This window comes from Centruroides sculpturatus, unplaced genomic scaffold, assembly GCF_000671375.1.
Source record: "Centruroides sculpturatus isolate CEXI.00-Female unplaced genomic scaffold, Cexi_2.0 scaffold8, whole genome shotgun sequence".
In the NCBI taxonomy this organism is placed as follows: Eukaryota; Metazoa; Arthropoda; class Arachnida; order Scorpiones; family Buthidae; genus Centruroides; species Centruroides sculpturatus.
In genome coordinates this window covers 259,932-274,849 of record NW_019384535.1, presented here as the reverse complement: position 1 = coordinate 274,849, position 14,918 = coordinate 259,932, and the positions used below count along the sequence as shown (strand labels likewise).

Here is a 14,918-nt window from a genome sequence, read left to right as displayed (position 1 = left end):
CGCCGTTTATTCCCTACGAGAAAAATCCCGGGAAATTTTATTTTCCCGGGAAATCTCGCATTTCAATAATAATTTACCATGTCAGGTTTTCTTTCTTTTATTTATTATACGAGAAGTTACATCTTGAAGACTCACCTAAGAGAGAAATTTTCAGGTTTCTTGCTGCATATTATTACCTATGTTTTACAAGTCTCTACTTGTTAGTTCATGTAATATCTATGTATTGTGTTTGCGCATCATTGAACAGCGGAGACTTGCTGAAAGTAAATATCACTCATCGCACTTTAGTTTATTTTTTACCTCATTTTTAGAAATAAAATAGTATTTTTTTTCGTAATCATTAAAACTCCCAATGAAACGCTTTATTTTACTTTCATCTTATAATGTAGGAGAACATAAATTAATTGAGCCTAACGTGTCCGTATGGGTGAGATTGGCCCTACACTTTTAGTTACTTACTAGAAAATATATTAAATTATTCAAATTTATGATATTGCTGTATGATCTTTTTTATTCATATAAAATTCTATTTTACTATCTCATCCCGGAATTTCCCGGGATCCCGGGAAAAGAAATTATTTTTCCCGTAATCCCGCTGAAGGCAAATTTCCCGGGAAATGAGAAACCCTAACATCTACTGATTATATGCTCTTTCTCTGCATATAAATAAATTCTCAGTGACAAACGTTACAACTTTTCTATTGAAAATTTGGAAAAAGTGCTTGTAATATATTACGAAACTAACTATGGGAAACAGAACGAATAAAAAATGTAAAGGTAATTGTTTGTCTACTTCTGTGTTTGTATCATTCTGAATACATGCATTTTTGTTTGGAATACATATGTTAAATAAAAAAATTCATCGTCCCGATAAGTACGTTAATTGTTCATTGCGCAAATTTTGACCCCCTATTTTTTGTTTATAAAGCCTAAACGACGCAATTTAAGAGCTTATTTTAAGGGCCTATATGTCCGCTGTCTAGTGATGGATATACAGTTACACATACTTGGTACAAAATATTCAATTGTACGAATATACAGTAGAGCGTCGTTTATCCGAATCAATTGGGGACTGGTGTTGTTCGGATAACTTATTTTTTGGATAACCAATTATGTACGAAAAAATATATTAATTTATCCCGTGTTNAAAGATAAAGTTTTTCTTTTCTTGTTTGATGCAGAAGAATTAGTTCTACTTCGTTTGGATGACATAGTAGAGTCTCTCGAGTCTCCGTAGATATAGCAAGCACAGAAATAAATAACGCAAAATATATTGTAGCTGTGTGTGGATTCCGCGCGACACATCGGAACATGTAAGCTGAACAATAGTGTGGGGGTAGTGAGTAATCAAGGATTGCGTGGCGCTCAAACAAAAGAAGAATCGACGAGATTTCAAAATCGCGTAACTCCGGGTTCGCGTAAGTCGGGGTAGCGTAAGTTGGGGTATTACTGTATATTGAAAAATATAAAAACAATAAAAAAAGTATACTTCAAAAGTTAATTTAGTATCAAAAACGTAAAATATTTGAGTAACCCAAAGATTACAGCGCCATAGCATTGGCGAAAATTTAAATTTGTCGACTGGAATTCCTTCTGATAACCGACGTTTCGGATAAACGACGCTCTACTGTACTTTTAAAGAAAATTATAATTTAAATATAGCTTTGTAAAGAAACGTACATAAAAATAACATAAAATATTCTTCCTCACAAGTTAATTTAGTATCAAAAACGTAAAATATTTGAATAGCCAAAGACAGCCAAAGATTACAGCGCCACAGCACTGGCGAAAATTTCAATTTGTCGACTGGAATTTTTTCGGATAACCGACGTTTCGGANTTTTTTTATTTTGTACAAACAAAATAAATATATTGAAAAATATAAAAACAATAAAAAATTATACCTCACAAGTTAATTTAGTATCAAAAACGTAAAATATTTGAATAGCCAAAGACAGCCAAAGATTACAGCGCCACAGCACTGGCGAAAATTTCAATTTGTCGACTGGAATTTTTTCGGATAACCGACGTTTCGGATAAACGACGCTCTACTGTACTTTTAAAGCAAATTATAATTAAATATAGTTTTATTAAGAAATGTACATAAAAATAACATAAAATATTCTTTACCTTTTAAATATTAAAACAATTCGCTTAGTTAAAAGTGCTACCTACCAGTAACCCGTGGATGGAATCAGAGTAGATTGTACGGCACGAAGACTGCCAAATCCCGAGGGTGCCGATACCGGTCAATGTCAAACGCCTCTTTTGTCGCATCACTAGTATATCTCAAAGGACGTCACAGGGTTGTTGTAAATTTTAAACGTTTCTCACCATAGCTGTAAAAATCTAAATACGTTAAACTTAATAGATTGTCCGTCTTTTGTTTTCTAACTAATTCGTTTTAAGACCGGGTGTCGTCCACGGAAATTTCCAAAATTTACAACTTTTCTCTCACTCTCGTAGAACTGGAAAAATTTCTGTCTTTATTACATCTAATACAGTATTTCGAAGAAATCGGTCCCCACTGTACTCGGCTATAGATTGGTACGGTTAAACTTTTGTTTAAGTAATATTCCGGCTCTTTCGTCGGGGTATTGTTTACGGTCCCAATTTCCTAATCGCTTAATTATTTAACTACTTCTTAAGTAGAAATAAGTCGAAACCAGTTACTTCGTACTCGAATATTTGTAGTCTCGGAAAAAAAGGGGGAAGTCAAATTTTTATGAACACGGATACATAAATCGTAAATTTAAGGAAAATAAATTCTAGAACTTTTTCTGTACCCGGTGCATCTCTCTCATTCATTAAATTTAGTTGTAAATGATGCTATCAATGTAACGGTTAATTTGTTAACATTATACAAGAATTGTACACGTTTTTTTCTACATCATCTTAAAGATGGGACGTACGAAATCGTAATATCACCGGTTTAACATCGAAATCCGTGAGTAATATAAAATCGGAAAGCGGAATAAATATATCAAATATTTTAATAAATTTTTTAACTCCTGTCAACTATACGGAATTATCGTAAAAACATACTAGTAAATTCTTATCGGTTGGGTTAAGTTATAAATCTACTCGTTATTCACGTAATCGAAATATCTAGTGGGCAGGCGGCTAACAGCCCAGAACCGGCCCTTGATAGAATTGGAAAATTTATATGTGTGCAGCTTCCATCCAAGGTCGTAGGCTTCCACCGGCTAAATCGGGTGAGGTTCGTGCACTGTAAAGCGCATGCGCAACTCTGGCTTTCTGGAATCTGATAATTTCAGAGATTCTACTCTGCCACTAATACTCGAATATATATAAGCAAATTTTTTTCACGGGTAGTAAAGAAATTTGTAATAAGATACATAATGCGGTTATAATAAAATATTGTGCGATTATTTTCGTATAATTAAAATTAATATGCATTTATTTTTTATAAAATACAAGGGAAACGGCGCTTCCACCGCTTTTAATGACGGCACGCCACTGGTCGAAATTCCCCCACTGAAGGAAGATGGTTAGGATTAAGGCTTAAATGTAAAAAACTCTGCTTCTATTCAAACTATTTTCGGGTTTTTGATTGCGTTTTAATGGGATACGTAAAGAGAATGTACACTAAGAAGAGATTTTTCCAAAAAATTCCCCCATGGGGAAAGTGTTATGCATTTATAATATATATTGTTGTTGTCGAAACCGTGTTGTATTTATGTATTGTATACTGGCACAATAAAGTGACTTTTCCCTTCATTGAAAAGAAGTCACTTCATTGTGCCAGTATACAATACAATATAATATATATATTTTCAGCCACAACAACGCGTGGCGGAGTCTGCTATTATAAATAAAGTAACAAATTTAAAACCAAATACCGTCAAATTTTGACTACAAATATTTCAATAGATGGTACCACCAAATGTTGCCGAAATATATAAGTAACTCGTTGCTGGATTTTTTTCTATAAAATACAATTAACATTATTTATCAATGGGCACTCGTGTACAACAGAAGAAGATTCATCGAAGAGGTTTTATAATACACAGGCGAAGAAATAAATAAAAAAAACAGGTTCGAATGACAGGTAGAATATCTCGGTCACACACGTGTCTGGCTGGAACCCTCCCCCCTTCGCTCGCGGCCACTTTCCTTTAACGTTGAAAATAAACATCACGTTAAGTGTCTATCTGCGTACAAAGTACAGAAAGACATAAGTGCATTCTTCAATTTATCGAATAACTTAATAAGAAAACTTTTATAAACATTACGTGTCATGTTTGTTCAAAAATTAAAATTCCAAAGAGTTTCCGGAAACATCGCATCAAAATTCCATTTTACTTATATAAATAAGATTTTTATTTTAGTTTATCTATCGATTACTTATAAAAGTGATAGTAATTGCTATAACATTTATATAAGTGACTACGCAGTAAAATTTTAAATTCAAAGCGGGCATTCAGTCTGCTTACTACACAGAAGCGTTGAATTTACTTTTACGTAAGAACAGAACAACTGCGAACAGGAAAAGTGATTGTTTTAAATTAAATTATATATTTTGTTTTACCATCTCTTAATTCAGTTACTTAAAAAATTATGATAAGAATCATCTCGAGCGAAAGACCCGCGGTTGATGATCAGAAAGACGAAATTATGTCTGCAGTGTTTTCTTTCTTCAATTACTTCAATTTCGAGGGTCTACGGCTGGGAATTCTTTACTCCTTGCTACTGTAACTTAAACACTGACGGTCGCTGCCGCACACCTTTCAACTTTTACATCTCGTTTATTGAATGCCTTTATTGGATGCATTCCTTTCTTCTTTTATGTATGACAATTCCTTACGTATCGGATGTAACTCCTTGCTTTTCCTTGTTCTCGGTATACGAGTATGACATATTTGTAAGAGTAACTACTACAAGTATTACTTTGGCCGTGGCTGTAGTATTCAGTATTGTCAAAAGAGTCAAACTAAATCCGAAAATACAATTAAAATCGTCGTATATTTTTCCTAACCGTCAGTTATATTCTATTATCAATGCTCTACAACTTTTCGCAGTAATTATAACTGTTACTTTTACGATATTCTTTCAATGTATAATCGTTTTTTTATTTTATCCTGCTTTAGAAAAAGGAAAGTCTTTTAAATACGAACCATTTATCTGCTCTATTGAAACCGGTATCTGCAGCACTTTAATCGTTGGTGCTGTAGTATACATCTTTATGTTTCTCGTTCTGTTTCACTTTATTGTAATGAAGGCATTCAAAAAACTATCAGAGAATTTGTATCTTCTGAGAAAGAACGTTCCAAATTTGAAATCCCAACTTAATGAAATTATAGAGCAACACGACGAACTTTGGAATTTTACCAATCAACTCAACGGACCGTTTAATTACGTATTCGCAATAACGTACGGTACTTTGTTAATGGAAACGAGTCTATTGTACTTCATTTTCAACTTTTCTGAACTGAAATTTGCATTGAAAATTTTTTTTTCATTGATGTGTGCTACTCTTACTTTTTTCTGTATTTTAATCGGATTCCTCTTATCCGCCTTCACATCTGCTGTAATGTATTTTTATCGATAATTCCAAGATTTACTACATTTGCAGATTTTTTAAAATGCGTTTTATTTTATTTTTTCAGATGCAAACATCATTTCAGGACATCAGAAGATTTGCTGACTGCCATCTCGAATTGAAACAGAAATTAAAGGTTTGATATAGGCTATTTAAAACATATTTTTATGTACTAAATCGTTTATTACGTTTTCGTGAAATTATAATACAATAATAAAAGTTAATAACTTTTTAGATTTTGAATTTTATGAAAAGATTCGGTAAAGAATCCCTGTGCCTGTCTTGCAGAAATTACTTTAAAATTACAAAGAAGTTTCCAATAAAGGTAATTTTTCCAAGGAAATTTAGTTATGTGGTTTTAATAATTAAAATTAAAGTTTTCATTTAAACATTTCAGATGGGAAGTTCTCTACATTCGATATTTTCTGGTCTTTTAAATATAAAGAATGCTTCGAAACATAAAGCTTAATAACTCAAAAGAAGACTTTTATTTTGAAAGACGACTCTAAATGACCTTTGTGTGTTAAATTGCTACGTCGCAATTATTAAAATTTATTAAAATTTACAAATGATTGGCTTTATACGTCCGATATCGAGTTTCATTCTTCTCATCACCCGTCGTTTAAAGAAGGTTCGCGCAATGTAGTAAATTAGGAAATTTTTCGCCGCGATAAGTAATAAATTAATTTTAATATTGTCATCCGAAAATTCAGCGAGAAACTTATAAAACTACACATTAATATATGCACGTAGATTTATAGATGTGTAATACTCGACGATAAAGACGTGAAATGATTGTATGATTTAACAATGTAATGATCTATAATGAACAATGTGAAATAGAGGTGTATTTTAAAATTAAATTATTTCATACACTGTTGTGAATGTTAATTCGTCAAGATACATTTGATTATATAAAATATTGATCGTAAAAGTTTGGAATACCGTATTTATAACGATAAATGTCAACAGAATTTTTGTTGTAAATTGAAATATATTATTGGCCAAAATAGTCGAAATCGATGTATCGAACTGTATGTAATATAATGAATATCGTTCATAAAGGAAGACACAATCGATTGCTTCGTGTTATTACGTATTTTAAATTTAAAGGAATTATTTTCAATTATGTAATAATTTGTTAATTTATAATTACGAAACACAAAATTTAAACGTTTATAAGCGATAATAAAATGAATTGTGTTTAAATGTGTTCCTTTCAGAGTTTTCTGCTTCGAATCATTTGCATTTTTGATAGAGATATGTTTTGATTAAACAATTGTTTAAAATAGAATAAGAAACAATAGATGTTGTTTTCATATTTTTACTTTTCAGACAATATAATTACAGTTTAAAAAAAAGAAAATTTTAAATTGTACATAATAATTGATTGCTTTCCAAAAATATAATACATATTTTAAAGTGAGATATATGACATTACTGGTATATAAACTGCCGAGTTTTTTAGCAATTGGTCGAACGGCCTAGGCGTGAATAGCGAACAAACATCCAAACATTCTCATTTACATATATAGATTAACGAAAAGGGTGTAACTTAAAAGGCGAGTTACCTTCAGTTATTACATATCAGACTTTTGCCGTAACGAACAGTTTTACTTCATAACATGTTCAGAAGAGGAAGATATTCTTCATTATATCTATGTAATTTCTATTATTCTAGTGATTTAAAAATATGTCAACCGCAATTTCGACTGTTTGGCCACCGTTGGTAGTTCTAATGGAAAATTTTTAATAGTGTTCTCTGTTTTATTCTACATCACTGTCAATGGTTTAGGGATGGAAATTTTTCAATTTTCGTTCTCGCGCCATCAACAGTGACTCTTACCTTAGTAAACATTTGAAAAAATTTACATTTTTTTCATTGAAGATGTTTATTGGATACATTTCATTTTCAATTTTGCTATGACAATTCCTCACGTACGGAATGAAACACCTTGCAAAATACTGATTTTAATTAACAACTTTGCCCAAAACGTAGTACAGATTTCAATATTTTAGATTTACATGTCGGTCGATAGTACCTGTCAACAGCACAAACACTGGGTTAAGCGTTTTCGAGTTTCTGGGCATCATCGAATAGTTTACATTGACACTGTAATTATACGTAATATCGTACGGATAGTTTGTTAAGAATCATCTATAAACCAATGCACAAAAGTTTGATTTTTCGTCGAAATTCTATAATACCAAACCTTATAACTGGAAGTTCGAATTTCTTTCTTTTTTCGACCGATTAGAATTAACCAGTTCCGCTGTATTCGCAACAAAGAATTATATTTGATGTGCAAAAAGTCTTCGTACAAATAACCAGAAATGAGTGCATCTCATAAATATAATTAATAAATTAAATGAAAAGTTTGAGAAGTTTTAGCGAGTGTCGTCGAAATTCCTGGCATAGATGCAAAACCAAAAAGCTTGAAATGTATCTTCCATCTTAGATTTATAACAGAACTTACCCTTGAAAATGTCTTAATACTCTTCTTCTTCAAGAAGCGTCACAAGTGCGAGAAATCCTGTCAATTGGTTTCGATTACATAAAACAATTAATAGTCACTAGTAATGATGTTTACGTGTCGTCAGCTATTTCAATTGCGATACTTTGATACGCACACTAAATGCAAGCTCTCAAATATCACTTTTCTATATGCAGTATAAATTTATATAATTGTTGAGTAAGTGAGAACTCTAATTTCTTACGTATGTGTTCGAAATGAAATCTTTCTTATATTCATTGATTTTTATGTCTTTTATGTTCAAGAGTCCAGAAAATACGGAATTTAGAGAACTTCCCATCTGAAATAGTAAAAAAACGAATGAAATCCCAAGAACAGAACTGAACTTACAACATTAATTATATTTCAAAATTAACTTGAATAACTTACTTTTACTGGAAATTTTTTAGTAATTTTGAAAAAATTTCCACACGTTAAACACGGGGATTTTTTTTTACCAAATCTCTTCATAAAATTTAGAATCAACAAAAGAATTTACTTCTCTTATTATATCATAATTCATACATATTATAAATAAAGTAACAAATTTAAAACCAAAATTCTTCAAATTTTGACTTCAAATATTTCAATAGATGGCACTAGCAAATGTTGCCGGAATAGCTAAATAACTCGTTGCTGGATTTTTTTCTATAAGATACAATTATCATTATTTATCAATGGGCACTCGCGTACAATGGACGAAGATTCATCAATCATCACAGAGGTTTTATAATCCACAGGCGAAGAAATAAGTAAAAAAACAGGTTCGAATGACAGGTACAGTATCTTGGTCACACACGTGTCTGGCTGGAAACCTCCACCCCCCGCTCGCCGTCACTTTACTTTTACGTTTAAAATAAACATCGTGTTAAGTGCCTATCTGCCTAGAAAGTACAGAAAGACACATTCGATAACTTGGAGAAGGCACTTAACTTAATAAGAAAGTTTCTATAAATATTAACTGTAGTGTTTGTTCAAACATTAAAATTCCAAATGGTTTCTGGAAATTGCAATCAAAATTCCATATCACTTCAAGTAAAATAAAACCTCATTTTTATAACTAATCAATACAGTGATATTAATATAACAATTACGTAAGTGACTACGCAGTAAAATTTTAACCCTTTTCAGCCCGAATTAACGGTCTTTAATTTAAAAATTATAATCATTAGTTTTGAATTTTACGTACTTTTATTAACACTAAAATACAGTATAAATTTTGTAATTATTTTTTCATTTGGAGTATTAAACTCAAGATCGTGTTATTAATCAAACACGTGGCTTTTTTCCATCTTTATTCCAGATAAAAAAGAAGCCATGTGTTTGATTAATAACATGATCTTGGGTTTAATACTCTCAAAATATAGTGCAATACGGTTTAAAAATACAAATATTTTTTTATTATTGATTGATATTTTTGTGGATCCATATGGACCCAATGGAAATAATGATGTCGGCAAATGCAATTATGTATTACACTGATTTATTATGTGTAATACAACAAAATTACGTGACAATGCCGCTTATATATAAGCCATGCATTGACTAAGCATATATCAGTGAGGTGGATAATTATTTATATGTGGAACTCGAAGTTTATTTAATTTCATAAAAGAATTTAATCCTTTATCTACAGAAACGAACTATAGAGTCCGTGAGAATTTTATAACTGTTACTGTCCAAACATAAACATTCTCACGACGAAACCGTGTATAGTTTACAATTACAGGCGAAAATCGTCATATTGTTGTCATTCTAACACCAACTTTAACCTCCACACTCGCTAAAACAATTGATCACATGACGAATTTTCCCACCACGAAAGTATAAAAAAAGACTATTCTCCTCCTCCATCGACAGAGTCTCTGATCGGGGAGTCGCTCGAAGTTTGTCAAAAGAAGTCGAATACTGCTGTATCGCGAGACCTATTCCGAAACCCGTAGGACCTGTGCCAATTTACCGAATTTACCGAAGAATTATCACACTGATATTTTCTCAAGAGGTATGAAAACTTTATTATAAACTCTCTCTCTCCTCGGCGAATTAGAAGTATAGTGTTGTAAACCTTTATTTTCTTAGTTGGCTTTAATAAACAGTTTGTTTTGTTAAACGTGGTGTCTTTATTCCACCGTGCCATCGTCTTATCGTCGACCCCTCTGACTCTCCTCCACTCGCGTAACGTGTAACGCGTAACAGAACGTAACGTCATCCTTGAGAAAAAAGTAGGTCACTGACCTGCTGCCGGAAAGTAGAGGAATTTTCAACCTTTCGGCGGCTCACACATATATAGTACCTTTTTACCCTCAAACTTATTCTATACAACGCAACCAGCGTGTCTAAAAGATTGACCCCTGCCACGAACTGTTATGATCTAATGCCTTATCAGGTTTTTGATTCGCTGCAGCCGAGTATTCAATTATGTTTTGTCCGCTTGTCAAAACATTGTTTTCATAATCTTCCAGATCTGAAAACTCCTGTAAATTCTAGTCTTTGAGACATCTCCATGCAGAAATACATCAACAATACTTTTTCTAATAATGTTGACATCTAAAATAAAATCATTGATAAATATACAAAGAATATTTATTCGTATAATGTTACATAATTCAAAAATGATCTCTATCGTATTATCCACAGGGTCCACATTGACCTAAGTATTTCTAATCTAATAGAACAGAAACTAATACGCTGTATAGAAACTGTGCTAACACGCTGTTTTTGATTCCTCTCATCTATATAAATGTAAGATGGCCGATCCGGGGGAGATAAGGGGCTTGAAACCCACTTCACGGCACCTGTGTAAGAATACCGTCTCTTAGGTGGGATCTATTAATCCCGCGTCAGGATGGACCTAAGGGAAGGTTGTATGTGGGCTGTGACGGAGGAGGTAAAAGATGACAAGTGTTTTACACAAGAAAGCCGTTTATTGGTTATCATTTATGCTTACATCGACAATCGGCAGTCCTTCCTTAGTTTCTTCTCTCGACGTTGAGGAGAGGTGATAACTTCGGCGTCGGTCGTAGCCCCGGGGCGGACGAGATGAGGTCACGGATCCAGGCGGACGATCTTGAGGTGAAAGCCGTGGAGTTCACAGTTCTTTGCGACGACACACCACAATAGAAGTCACTAGCTTTCGTGGAGTCGGAGGAGAGCCCTCTTGACCTTGATTTTCCGATTTTTATAGTTTTTCCTCCCACTATTCGGACTTCTGATTGGCCCCTCGTCCCCTTCCTCGCTTCCCGATTGGTCTCTCTTTTGTTTTGGGGAAAATCGAGACCGACTCGGGTCACGAGAAAGGTCCGATTCCAGGTGTCCGCTCGACGCCTTTCTGTCGATTGTTCTCGGGGATTGTTGACAAAATTGCAAGACTCGCGCTCATAATTTAACTCCGTTACTCACGATTTCTGTCATCTGCGTACTCGATCATATGCAATGATTTATCTCTCTTAAATCTTTCCCTCTTTTCAGAAATTGTTTCCCTAGATTGACTGTTTATGAGAGCGGGGGTCAAAGTTCTACCTGCATATGACCACTTGTCTCTGAATTATAACTTTTCATTCTGACATTGACAGTTAATTTAACACGTGTTCGAGTCATCCGAGACTCGTTGTCTACATTTTGTGCCGCGTTGTTTAAATTATGGGATTTTCCTCTCCCTCTCATAATTAATCTATCGTTATTATTTAATCATAGGAATATCGCGATTTACATGATTCGGACCTCGGTTGGGTCTTCACATAAACAATATATAATTTTAATAAGACACACGATCAATTAACTTATTTTAAAATTAAGGTTAAATACAAGTACAAAATGGTACTTTGTACTATTTCATTTACCAGTAAACAAACAATAAAATTCTACTCGTTACTGCAATTAAATCTGCGCTGCACTCTGGTAGTGAGATAACACGCTAAAACATAACGGTATCTTATGAACGCGACAGGCATTCGTGGATGACTTTAAATATAAATTAATTGTAATGAATTCATTTCGACCCATTGAGCTTAAAAAATTAAAATTCCAAAGAGTTTCTAGAAATATCGCATGAAATTTCCATTTCACTTCAAGTAAAATAAAAATCTCATTTATATAACTAATCCATATATATATAAATGTTATATTAATATCACTTATATAAGTGACTACGCAGTAAAATTTTAAATTCAAAGCTAGCACTTTGCTTTCTACACAGAAGTATTGGATTTACTTTTCCCTAAGATAAGAACAACTGCGAGTGATTGTTTACAATTCAATTATATATTTTATTTTACCATCACTTAATTCATTAACTTAAAAAATTATGATAAGAATCATCTCGAGCAAAAGTCCCGCGGTTAATGATCAGAAAGAGGAAATATGTCTGCAGTGTTTTCTCTCTTCATTTAATTCAGTTTCAATAGTCTACGGCTTGGAATTTTTTACTCCTTGCTCCCGTAACTTATACACTGACAGTCGCTTCCGCGTACCTTTCAACTTTTACATCTCGTTTATTGAATGTCTTTATTGGATGCATTCCTTTCTTTTTCTATGTATGACAATTCCTTACGTATCAAACGTAACTCCTTGCTTTTCCTTTTTCTCGGTATTCGACTATGACATATTCGTCAGAGTAGCCTGTGCGACTATTAACTTGGCCATGGCTGCAATATTCAGTATTGTCAGAAGAGTCAAACTGAATCCGAAAATACAATTAAAAAAGTCATATGGTTTTCCTAAACATCGGTTATATGCTTTTATCAATAATCTACAACTTCTCGCAGTAACTATAACTGTTACTTTAACGATATTCTTTCAATGTATAATCGTTTTTTTATTTTATCCTGCTTTAGAAAAAGAAAAGTCCTTTAAATACGAGCCATTTATCTGCTGCATCGAACTTGGTATATGTGGCAATTTACTCGTTGGTGCTGTAGTATACGTCTTTACGTTCCTCGTTCTGTTTCACTTTATTGTAATGAAGGCATTCGAAAAACTATCAGAGAATTTGTATCTGACGAGAAAGAACGTTCGAAACTTGAAATCTCAACTGAATAAAATTATAAAACAACACGACAAACTTTGGAATTTTACCAATCAACTCAACGGACCGTTCAGCTACGTATTCGCAATAATATACGGTACTTTGTTAATGGAAACGAGTCTATTGTACTTCATTTTCAACTTTTCTGAATTGAAGTTCGCGTTGAATGTTTGTTTTTCATTACTGTGTGCTATTGCTAGTTTTTCCTGTATTTTAATCGGATTCTCGTTATCCTCCTTCACATCTGCTGTAATGCATTTTTATTGAAAATTTTGTTATTTAATGCTCTAGAAGATTTTTTAAAACACGTTGTATTTTTTTTTCAGATGCAAACGTCATTTCAAGACATCTGAAGATTTGCTGAGTGCGATCTGGAATCGGAACAGAAATTAAAGGTTTGCTATATTTAAACCGTAGTTTTATGTAATAAATAGTTTATTACGTTTACGTGTAATTATAATACAGTAAGGTCTCGTTTTATACGGTGGATACGTTCTACAGAAAATTGCATTAAAAAAATTCGCATAAAAAAAGACTTTACTTGCCTAGAAAAAGTAGGGATACGTTCCGTAATTTTCTAAAATCGCATAAAACCAAAACAACGAGTTAAAATTAACTTAAAACCGCATAAAAAAGTTTGCAGAAATTAAAAGAAGTAGGCTGCTTAATAAATTACTTCGAATGTCTGAAAGAAATTCATATAAAAGCTTAAAATAAACTTGTATTCAAACTTAATTCAGTTTATTTTATTGAAAAGTAATATAGTTTTACATTTTTTTTTTAATTTTTGGAATGTTTTTTAAGTCTCTAAATTTTTTAAAAATATTAAAAAATATACCGCCAGCTTCACCCTACTTTAAACCCTTGTCCTCTCGCGACGTTTATGAGAATGCCCCGGGAAATCCAACTCCAGCTGTGTTCAAGGTCATCCAGATGTATAAACTGACTCATCAGTGTTAAATTTCACAGAAGGGCGAGACAAAGGAAGTTAAACTTTGAAGCTTTTTCTTCAAAATTAACACATTTCTTTCGTTTTTTTTCAGTTTTAAGTATTTTTTATGTTTAATTACATTTATATGAAAAATTGCTAGGAACTAAAGCGATTAAGGTAGATCTAGCTGTCCTTTACATCCATAAACGTTATATGTCGGTGGAACAAATGGAGTGAGCTTTGAGCGTTCCACGATTTTTGGAGACTGTCTATACGCGAGCTTCCTAAACAAGCCTATATGTATGTTTGTCCAAAAAAATTTTGGATGAAATACAAACCGCACAACTTCAAAATCGCATAAAAATAATCCGCATAAAACGAGACCTTACTGTATAATAATAGAAATTAATAACTTTTCAGATTTTGAATTTTATGAAAAGATTCGGTAAAGAATCCCTGTGTCTGTCTTTCAGAAATTACTTTAAGATTACAAAAAAGTTTCCAATAAAGGTAATATTTCTAAGAAAATAAAGTATTGTTTTTGTAATTTCAATATTGATGCCTTAATTGAATTCCTCATTTAAACATTTCAGATGGGAAGTTCTCTACATTCCATGTTTTCTGGTCTTTTAAATATAAAGAAAGCTTCGAAACATAAAACTTTATAACTGAAAGGAAGATTTTTATTTTGAAAAAGACTCTAAATGACAATTATTTGTTAAATTGCCACGTCGCAATCACTAAAATTTATTAGAATTCACAAGTGATTTACTTTATACGTCCAATATCGAGTTTTATTCTTCTCATCACCAGTCATTTAACGAAGAATCACGCATTGTAGTAAATTAGGAAATTTGGCACCGCCATGAGTAATAAATTAATTTTAAGA

The 14,918-nt window shown here is 32.6% G+C and overlaps 2 long non-coding RNA genes across 2 annotated transcripts in view; both read left to right on the top strand.

The window, feature by feature from the left end:
- The window catches only part of LOC111623162, an 8,804-nt gene extending 2,719 nt beyond the window's left edge, over positions 1 to 6,085 (top strand). The window contains exons 2-4 of the long non-coding RNA XR_002756400.1: positions 5,630 to 5,698; positions 5,798 to 5,887; positions 5,960 to 6,085. This is a non-coding gene — a long non-coding RNA (uncharacterized LOC111623162). The remainder of the gene's footprint in view (positions 1 to 5,629; positions 5,699 to 5,797; positions 5,888 to 5,959) is intronic.
- An 8,366-nt stretch (positions 6,086 to 14,451) lies between these two features.
- LOC111623179 lies at positions 14,452 to 14,690 on the top strand. Its single transcript, XR_002756405.1, has 2 exons — positions 14,452 to 14,539; positions 14,623 to 14,690. It is a non-coding gene; the product is annotated as an uncharacterized LOC111623179 (long non-coding RNA).
- The last annotated feature ends 228 nt before the right edge of the window (positions 14,691 to 14,918 follow it).